Source organism: Camponotus vicinus, unplaced genomic scaffold, assembly GCF_025532165.1.
Source record: "Camponotus vicinus isolate PSW18456_S1 unplaced genomic scaffold, iyCamVici1.0 SCAF_4, whole genome shotgun sequence".
In the NCBI taxonomy this organism is placed as follows: Eukaryota; Metazoa; Arthropoda; class Insecta; order Hymenoptera; family Formicidae; genus Camponotus; species Camponotus vicinus.
In genome coordinates, this window is record NW_028141976.1 from 4,604,638 (window position 1) to 4,614,638 (window position 10,001).

Here is a 10,001-nt window from a genome sequence, read left to right on the forward strand (position 1 = left end):
TAGGCTACGTTCCGGGGATCGATGTCGCTGCGCCGGGGCGACGCTGAATTCCTATCCATCGTGACGTGCATCGCGTCGTCGTCGTCGTCGGGATGATGCCGGATGCACGCGAAGGATGCACCGGCAACGACGATGACGGCGACGATGACGATGACGACGAGAGACGCGGCGATTCTCTCCCGTATATAATAATAAGTGCCGTTAGATTTAACCGCAAGCCGCGCTGCGGAGAACTAGGAGGCACGAGATGGCCTTCTCGGATGGGTTCTTGCGTTTTGATTCGGTGCAATAAGAAGGTGTATGCGTGTATAATTTAAGACGAAGCTCCCCTCAGTTCCTAAATTGCGTGTAAAGCCGGAAATGCGGAAAACAGCGTAAAACAATTGTGAGCGTGGTCCAAGTGATGACGCATACGTTGTTGTCATTGAATTTTCTGGAAAGCTGCATTTATTAGAAAAATATCTTTATATTGAGTCTTTTGTATAAATTTCAGTTCGAGCAACATTTTTCAAAATTTCAAAAAAGAGGATGATGTATAAAGACTTGTATCTCTTTATGAATTTTTATATAATTTCCAGGAAACTCTAAAATTAATTTTTGCGACGCAAAATTTATCGAACAGTTTCTGCGATGAGCAAGTCTGCGAAACCAGTCGTATAAACGTAGTTGCGGTTCACTTTTTCCACGCTTTTATCGAATACGCGGATTATGATCAGCGCCGCGTGCGAGAATGAAAGGCGAACTTAACACGATTCTCTCGTTAAAAAGAGAGAGAGAGCGAGAGGACGGGAAAGAGAGAGAGAGAATGGTAAACAGTATAAAAAGAGTCCATAGAATTTACTAGCGTTACTAGTCTCGGTGCAAACCATCGGAGATCGATCGGGCTCGGCGAGGCCGACAGATCGAACACCGAACATCTGTAAATATTGCACCGGGGCCCTCTAGCATGTAAGCCGTAAGTGAATCTGTGTAAAATACGATATTGTGATAAGAATGTAAAGAGAAATGAGACGAGAGCGAGATACAGAAGAAACAACTGAGGCCTAGAAAATCGTCTATATACATATAGAATATAACACGGCAGACCCCAATTTATCGATTTTACCGAGTACCCTTGTACGGATATAGAATATTACGAGGAACTAAAACACCTTAATTATGATTACTATTGTGTATAAAATATGAATAACTAATTAATTCAATTTAAAACATTTGCCTCGTGGTATTTCGTTTATACATTCCCGTCCCGCTATCCTTTATATATCTTATAGAATACATTTAATTATCGTATTTAACATCTTGTATTTTTAGAAAAGCAACAATATTTTTACCCAACTGCGGTAAGTTTCTGAAAATGCGGGCATTAACAAAAATATGCACAATTTGCTTTAATGAAAAAGAATTTTTTCTGTTCTTATAAACAGTCCATATAATTTAAAAAAGGAAGAAGTTGCTGTGCAAATATAGCCTTTTTGTGATAAGGCAAAAAGAGCGCATTGATAGCGAATTGACATGTCTCTCATGAATTATTACATGTATAATGAGCAATGATCAGTTCAATGATTCAATCATTTCCGAGTGAACGAGAACTCTCTCGCGCTGTCCCGATGGATGACGGCTCGCGTTCTTTTGCTTCTTCTCTCTTTATTCACCGGCAGCCACCTGCCGTTCTAGAGCCAACGTACGCATGCTCTACTTTTATGGATAACTGTACTCCTATCTCGCTCTCAAAGCCGAAGGCACGCTGTATCCTGCGTCTTCTCGCGAGATCTCTCGAAGAAGACGTTCCGCTCAGGGAAGCAGGTACAAAATATCCCGCGTATGTTCTTACATAATTTTGTAAATTTTTTATTGACAAAAAGGAGTCCTTGTATTCATGGGAATTTTTATTTCCGTGTTTTCTACAGGTTTATTCCTCGTAATCATATTTTTTCCCAAAATAAATATATAATAAATAATAATAAATAATAATAAATTTGAAAATTTTTGTCTAGAGGACCGACTGTGATACTTTAATTAAATCGATATGTCCGATGTCGGAGAGCTCGAGTGACTCGCTGAGAAAAATGTTCGGCAAAAACGGCTCCGTGGCAGAGTACATACTTTATTCCGAGATCCATCGTTCGCCACGCGCGACTAGACTCGTTCGTGCAGCAGAAAAAGGTATGCCGATGTTGGGATGAATACCGCGAGGCCTTGCGGCCTCGTGGTTTCCAAACGTAAACTTATACTTATGTACGGGGAAAAGGAAGAAGAAGGGACGATGAAAAAGGACCACCTCGGGACGACAATGCAAGTCTCGCGGGAGTCACGGGTAAAGAGGAAGAGGAGGGAGGGGGACAGACACAAAAACATATAATGGATACAATGTTCGATGAAGCATGCTCGAATTCTCGCAAGGTAGGTGCCTGCCACTCGACCCGGCGAGCCTTCGAAAAGATTACGTCGAGTGGATGTTTATTTGCTTTCGGCTACCTCGAAGACGAGCAACTCGTCATTGACGTCGAATTCAATTTACTATTACCGTGAGGAGATCGATCCCTACCTCGTAAAGATTGTTACACATCTCTTTCTCTCTTCATTTGGTTCTTCTCTTTCTATCGAAATATTATATTTAATATTATATTATATTAATTTAATTATATTATATTTAACTGATTAATAGTCTGCTTATATAAAAAAGCTTATTTTCATGAATGCTGTAAATCAGATTTATTCGAGGTTTTACTCCGCGATGTAAAATGGCTTCCTTTTCTTCATCGATTTGCTGAGGGGAAAAAAAATGATAAAAAGAACAAAATTAAAGTTCCATCATCGCGCATGTATGTACGTTCATTGCATCTATGCACTGCGATCAGTTAGATACTGTTACTATTAGGAAAAGTTATGGCAGCGCGAACGGTTACAGATGAAGATAAGAGATGACCCTTCACTCGATAGATGATAGGTCTGCTGTAAGTGCTCGCAGCTATCATAAATCGTTTGAAGAAAACATTCAATAGAAAATAAAAGATTCTCCGCGGAAGAGATTTAATGTAGTTAATGAGTAAAAATTGCATTTTAAATTTATTCATATAAATAATAATTTATTTATATTAATATTATATATTAATATTAATATCATATATTAATATTATATTATATATTAATATTATATTATATATTAATATTATATTATATATTAATATTATATTATATATTAATATTATATTATATTAATATTAATATCTCAATATATATTAATTTATCATTGATATTATTAGCATCCTAGAGATATAAAAGAATAATAATGTACACGTTAAAGGTTAACAAGTGCATAATTCAATTTTTTCATTGTTAAATAATCGTTAAAAATGGAAGGAACATACATATAAATATCAATTAATTTTAAGGCGTAAATAAATTCGCACTTTGGCAAATATTCGACTTTTCTTCGAAATAACTACGCAATTAAACGCATCTCGGAAAGAAATATACTCGCGGGACATCTTGTTTGGATTGCGACATCATTTGTTTATTCAAGAAAGTAGATGGAGGAGCCGTACGATCGATCCAGGGCACTTTCTAGTCAACGCACGGATTTCGATAAAGCTGGCGGATCTGGTCTAGCCAGTCTGTCACTCTAAAACTTGCGCTCTAAACGTCACATAATCGTATTATGCGAAGAAAATAGTGGAACACGCTATTTTCATCCGATCTGATAATTCTCCGCGTCTGTTTTTAAATCAATAATAAAATAATTAAACTATCGACGTCACGAAACTGTCAGATTGAAAAGAAAAATTTATGTTATTTATAATTATATCGCTCTTTATACATCTAATGAACTGTTGTGCATATTGGATTATTTTGCCATTCATATCAAATTAAATAACATTGTTTGCGCGAAATTGACTTCGTTCTCGGGGAGAAAAACACGATATTATTGCCACGTGGAGGTAAACAGTAAAATGCGGATATAGTTTCGATGCAATGAATAGAAAATTAAATACAATATCATCAAGAGCTGTAATTTCTGTCTTCGCGTCGTATCCGCGCGTGCAAGCTTAATAACTCGGTAAATATTTATGATACTAATGACACGTTCGAACGTAAGGTTTTCTCTGGAGATTCCATTTGCCGCGAATCATTCGTGTTGCTTACGAACCATTATTTCAGCACAATGAACGCGTGCTAATTTCGTAATATCGGTATATTTCCAGTATTGTGCGGGGGAGTACGTGTATTTTCTTTTTTCTTTCCCCAAGCGGCGATCGGGCTCGACAACGTGCAGCAACACGCAACTGTTACACGAAAGCTAAAAGTGCCCCAGAACTCTAGCACCGCATACACGATACTCTTAACCTTCCGAATGTAAGCGCGGATAAGAACGCACGGACTTCGTGTAGCCTGCTTTATCGCGGCCGCGGATCGTGCCACCCGAGGGATTCGCCGACTCGAGTTGCCCGACTTTGTGCAATTAGCATTTAACCCACATCGGATTTCTTGCTCGCTACTTCGCGAGCGAATCGTCCGCGAGACAATACGGCTCCCTCGTGGCCCGAGAGTTCGTGTTACGTCGACGACGTACGAGCCTTCGTGTGCGGAATGATTTTTATTCAGAGTAACGAATACCTCGTTTCTAATTGCGATAATCATTGATAATCGCAGCCGTGACCAGAGTATTTTCGCCTGAAACAAAATATTAAATATATTATAAAATTATAAGATGCCAAGGCCCTGTAAAAACAATTTATTATCTGTGGCGAAAATTCAATGGCAATTTAAATATATTTATATTTATTTATAATTTTATTATAATTTTATTTATGAAAAATATTACAGAAATAAAATGCTGCGTCTATTTATATCAGAACACATGCATAGAATGTATGATACAAGATAAAATTCTGTCATGAATTAGAGATAGACTACCTGAAAAGCTCAAGATAATAATTTCAAGATATATTATTACCAATAAAAACTTGTTTATAAAAATCCCCCGGAAAGATCTACACCTTTAATCGCTTATTAATTTATCACAGACTAGAATAACATATCTTTTTTCTATTTTACCCTATATTACTTTTTCGATACTTTCCTCAATTCATGTACAAACGGCATTACTGACATCATCAATCAGCCCGCGTACATGTAACGCCATGGAAGGAAATCATATTATCACATAAGGGTCAGAATAAAGACGAGAAGGCTCGGCCTCGTAAGATGGTCGACGATATCGAATAAACAAACGAACGAGTGGGAGGCAACGGAAGTGGCGAATATTAAGGTCTTCGTGACGGAACTTGGCTCGTATTATAGCGAGACAAGTGAGGTCTCCTCCGTCTGGCCGAACTAATTCTATTACTTCGTTCCCCTCTTCCTTCCACCATCAGTGACATTCCGCGTGCACGTGGCTGAAGATCATTATTCTAGTCGAACTGAATCGCGGATCGTGCTATGTAACTATCATAAGTTATACGGGTTGAAGTGAAACTTTACCCATAATTTTATTTTTAAAAATTATCAAAATTCAGCAACAAATGTTATACGCACAATTTTTATATCATACATTTAATTATCATGTATCGTTAATCTTGCAGATTTTAATATTCCATAAAAAATAATGCATTAAAAAAGTTGGCATAGATATATTGCTATTGTTCAAGTCATACACTTCTCTCTCGGAAGAGCAAAGAAAGTTTAGAATAAAGTTAAGAGCATGACAGGAAATAGAATTCGATGTGTAGAGGCTTTGTGAAAACTTTTTGTATTCTCCGGTGGAAAATGTGGGAAAAAAATAAACTGACATTAAAACTTTCAAAGACAAACGTTATTCAACGGCTCTAGCGATGAAAACTCGACCGTAGTACCTTCTGTAGTTCCAGGTGGTGGACTTGCACGGCGCAGATCACAAAGGTCGAAAGAAACCGGGCGCAGAACTCCGCCCAACGTATCGGTTGTCTCATAAGGGTTGCAGGCACGTGGCAGAAAGACGCACACAAATGCGCGTGTACAGTAACGAAACTCGAACAACTCCATAAATAGAGGGAAGGGTGAACTCACTTACATGTCTTGTTGACTGTCGATGCTCAAATACACGATTCGACACACAAATCTCGATATATTTTGATTACTAGAAATCGACAAAAGTTTGTAAATTTTACAAAAGTTAACTGAAAATGTTATTTTCCTGTTAAATATATTTAAAGAAAAGATATTTACATATAAGAATGCAAGATGACTTAAAATAAATATGATATCACTAGAAGATATATAAATTAATCCTTTTACGATTTCACTAAATATTTTTTACAACAAATTATAGTCATGATTGTAGTTAAGAAATCATGTGTCATTAACGCTCATTAGGAAGCCAGTGATAATTTCATTGAATATCTCCATGTTCTCTTTAACGCCTCGTTATCCCATCTGCATATTTTAGTTTTGTTTAAACAGTGTATTATTTTTTGCTGTCTAATAAAATGGTATATACGATTTTTAAAATATATCCTTTACATCAATAACTTCTTTTTGGCATAACTTGACATGTGAGTTGCATATTATTTGTATAATTTTTTCTAAGTAAAGTGAAAAATTTTATTGCGTAATATTATGCATTATTTATGCGAAACAATTAAGCAACAATCATCGCAATATTGCCTTGAAAGACAAAACGGCCGACTTTAAATTGAAAAAGTCAAGTGGCCGTACTTTTGAAGAGCTCCTCCCTTCTGAGCTCTCGACTCGACAATAAGAAAGGATCAAAGGATTAGCGCGCAAATCTCGAGGATGCCGCAAACTTTCTTGAGAGCGGGGCCGATGTCTTTCTCCGGCTGTCGATCGCACGAGGGTCGGTCCTTTCGAGGACCTACCTGTCGAGCGAACCCGCGCAAAATAAACAGATTTGCGGGAGGGTCGGCCCTCACTCGACAGTAGTCGTAAAGTAAAGCCGCGAGACGTAAAGCCCGACGGACGGCGAGCGCACGCCCGACCCTCTGACCCAGTCTCGTGCGAGTCGTTTTGAAAAAGGGCTAGTGACACTAATCTGACATTAACAGCATCGCCGTAATCTTAGATCTTATCTAGGGACATGTCTGAACACGAGGACGGATGAGTTGTCCGTCTGCGAGATCAAATCACGTCTATCAGATGAAGGAATAAATCTCTACGTAAAATGGAATGCTCTATTAAATATCAATCGCTCTCTTTCTACAAACTATACCTAAATTATTTATAATAAAATGCGAAAAAGTTAAAATGTTAAAATCTGTCTTTAACTTTGTTGTCTACAAAGTAATTTTAATCCAATTTTATTCGCACATGAAGGACAGATTATCTTGTAGATTTTTTGCCTCGACAATGTTATTCTATATCCCTTGATTAAGAAAAACTTTCCTATTTATCTCTAAAGTTGAAGCTATATCTTTCACGTAAGAGATAATTGAGATATAAACCTACGTGGGGCAAACAGAAAAGAGAAAACAAGCAAAGAGCGTATGGTGGATATCTGAATAAATTATTGGAAGTTAAGGTGAATTGCGTTTTTAGGGGAGAACAAACCGGCGGAAACGGCTAGTAATTTTTTTATTAGTAATTACTCGCGAAAGACCGCTATAAGATCAGAATATAAAGTATAATCGAATGGTTGCCATTCGTTAATTCATGTTTTGTCAGATTAAAGAAATCAGCGAAAAAATTATCGATTTTAAATCACTACGATGACGATGTTACTTATTATTCATAAATAATCGTATCACATCATTGTAAAAAAGACATAAATCGATTAAACAGTAAAAATGTCCTGAGTATAAGTTATAATTTATACGCATTTTTTATTCGCAATGTTGAATATTTATAAAGAAGTAGGCTTTACATAAGGTAATTAAATAGAATTTCATTTTACATATACTTGCAGCATTGAAATTTAATTCGTCAACTTTTTTTACATTTAATACCACTGTTTTCTTTCCAACTCTAAGGTATATTTTTTATAGATGAGTAAATAACTCAATATATTTGTCAAAAACTGTCCCTAGCGTGCGCCAGTTCCATCCATCCAGTCTTTACCAGCTGGATATCAGCATAAACTTTAACGGTTCCTTTCAGGACTCAACTTTGACGATGCTTGCAAATGCGAAAAACGCCTCGAGGTTACTCATGGCAGCCAGAGTTCACGCCCCCCGTGCCCCGAACACAATCGCGAGGGGGTCGCACCAGAAGGGAGAATAGTAAGAAAAAAAATTCACGGCGCATACTGCCGATAAAAAAGCCGTCCTGTAGCAGAGGGTGAATAGGGGTTACTTTACAATGTGGGAGGAAATCCACGTACGGCCGAAAGCATTTTTTCGCCCGGTCTGTCCTCTCCCCACGTCGCCCTCTTGTGTCTTTTCCTTACGCGCAAGTCGTATGCGATTCATTGTACCGGGCACTTCCGGTGTAACCGGATATAGCCGGGCGCATTGACATTAATTTATAAAATATTCGCGGCGACACCCGTCCGTTAATCCCCCATCTTTGAATCTCCCTCGAGAAAGCAACGAGATCAATGTTCCAGAGTTGTAAGAATGTTCTCCTTTTTTAGCATCTTTAAATCGAATGAACGAAACGATAGTTATTAATTTCAAGCAAATAATTTAATAAATTATAAATTAAAATAAAATTTTAATTTTTTTATTGTTAATGGATTATTTTTAACAAGACGTGCAATAGGGTTATCTTTGTATTAAAAGTAAATATTATTTTTCTACACAAAATATATTACACAAACAGATGATATGCGTCACTTTGACACGTATATAAGCTTTTGTGAGTAAAATCAAAAGCTCACGACCAAGCCACTCTATTCTATTGCTTAATAATTCATAGGAATGGTATCGGATCACAGTTTCAACCTATCATCACCTATTTCAAACGCCGAATGGCACGCGTTAACCCCCAAAGAAGTTGCGCCCTTAAGCCTTTGTTGTGCGCACACGTTGCGTGCTTCATTTTACATTCGGTCCCCCTAGGATAGTATCTTCGTATATAAGTTAACGAGATCAAAGCGAAAGAGCCACAGTATTAAGAAACATTAGAGCTGATAATATTATTATTTACTTGTGTTTATAAAAAAATATGGAAGAGAAATTGTACTTTTAAATAAATTGATAATTAATTTTTACTTTTAAATAAATTGATAATTAAATAAATTGAATAATAATTTATTTTCTAGATTTCTAGGTTTCATAAATTAAATATTTATAAAATAAAACATGAATGACATATTTTTAAACTTTAACTTTCTAAATAGATATTTATATTTGCATGATTTTATATAATGCACATAATCGTATTTATTAAATTTTTATTATAGAATATTAAGAAATATTATGGAATATTAAGAAAGTATCTTTGGCGACATATGTGTGTGTTTATGCATAGATGTATCTCATTATTCAAGAAATTAATTAATGAGCCATCCGTAGAGATACATGAAGTCCTGAAGCGAAAGGTCGTACTTTTTTATCCCTTAGATAATATAATCGTTGACATTCAACCGCACATATGCAAGCGGAATGCAGCGTTACGTAAACGACTGGTCACGTAGCGAAGAAGTATTAAAAGGAAATAGTTTCTCTCTGCATAACAGAGGAAAAACAGAGATACTTCATTTGAAAGCCATCTAAACTTATGGTGATTAATGTACACGTGAGTTTTGTTTGTATTATATTCAAGAGCAATTCGATTCGCATGAAAAGTTCACATCACATTTTTTCACGTGTGCGTTTTTCGATTCCTTTCTCTTCAATTAAATTTGCGTGTCATATTTACAATCCTAATGTATATAATCTTATGCAATATTCAAACTCGTAAAATTGTCTTTATTTTTCCCAAAACTGTAAAAGTCAAAGGTACAAAGAATATCGCGATGAGTCATTGTTCTAACGTTAATTAACAAAGTCTTCGGTTAAAGTATATCTATACACGTTCTCTGGTAGGAGCAGGGTGTGACGAGCCTTTTGGCTTCATTGAGATAAATC

General features: G+C 36.5%; 1 long non-coding RNA gene across 1 annotated transcript; it reads left to right on the forward strand.

Moving 5' to 3' along the window:
• The first annotated feature begins 112 nt into the window (after positions 1-112).
• LOC145969658 (uncharacterized) lies at positions 113-9,597 on the forward strand. The gene is made up of 3 exons (XR_014438217.1): positions 113-2,163; positions 2,249-2,400; positions 9,495-9,597. It is a non-coding gene; the product is annotated as an uncharacterized LOC145969658 (long non-coding RNA).
• Positions 9,598-10,001: the final 404 nt, after the last annotated feature.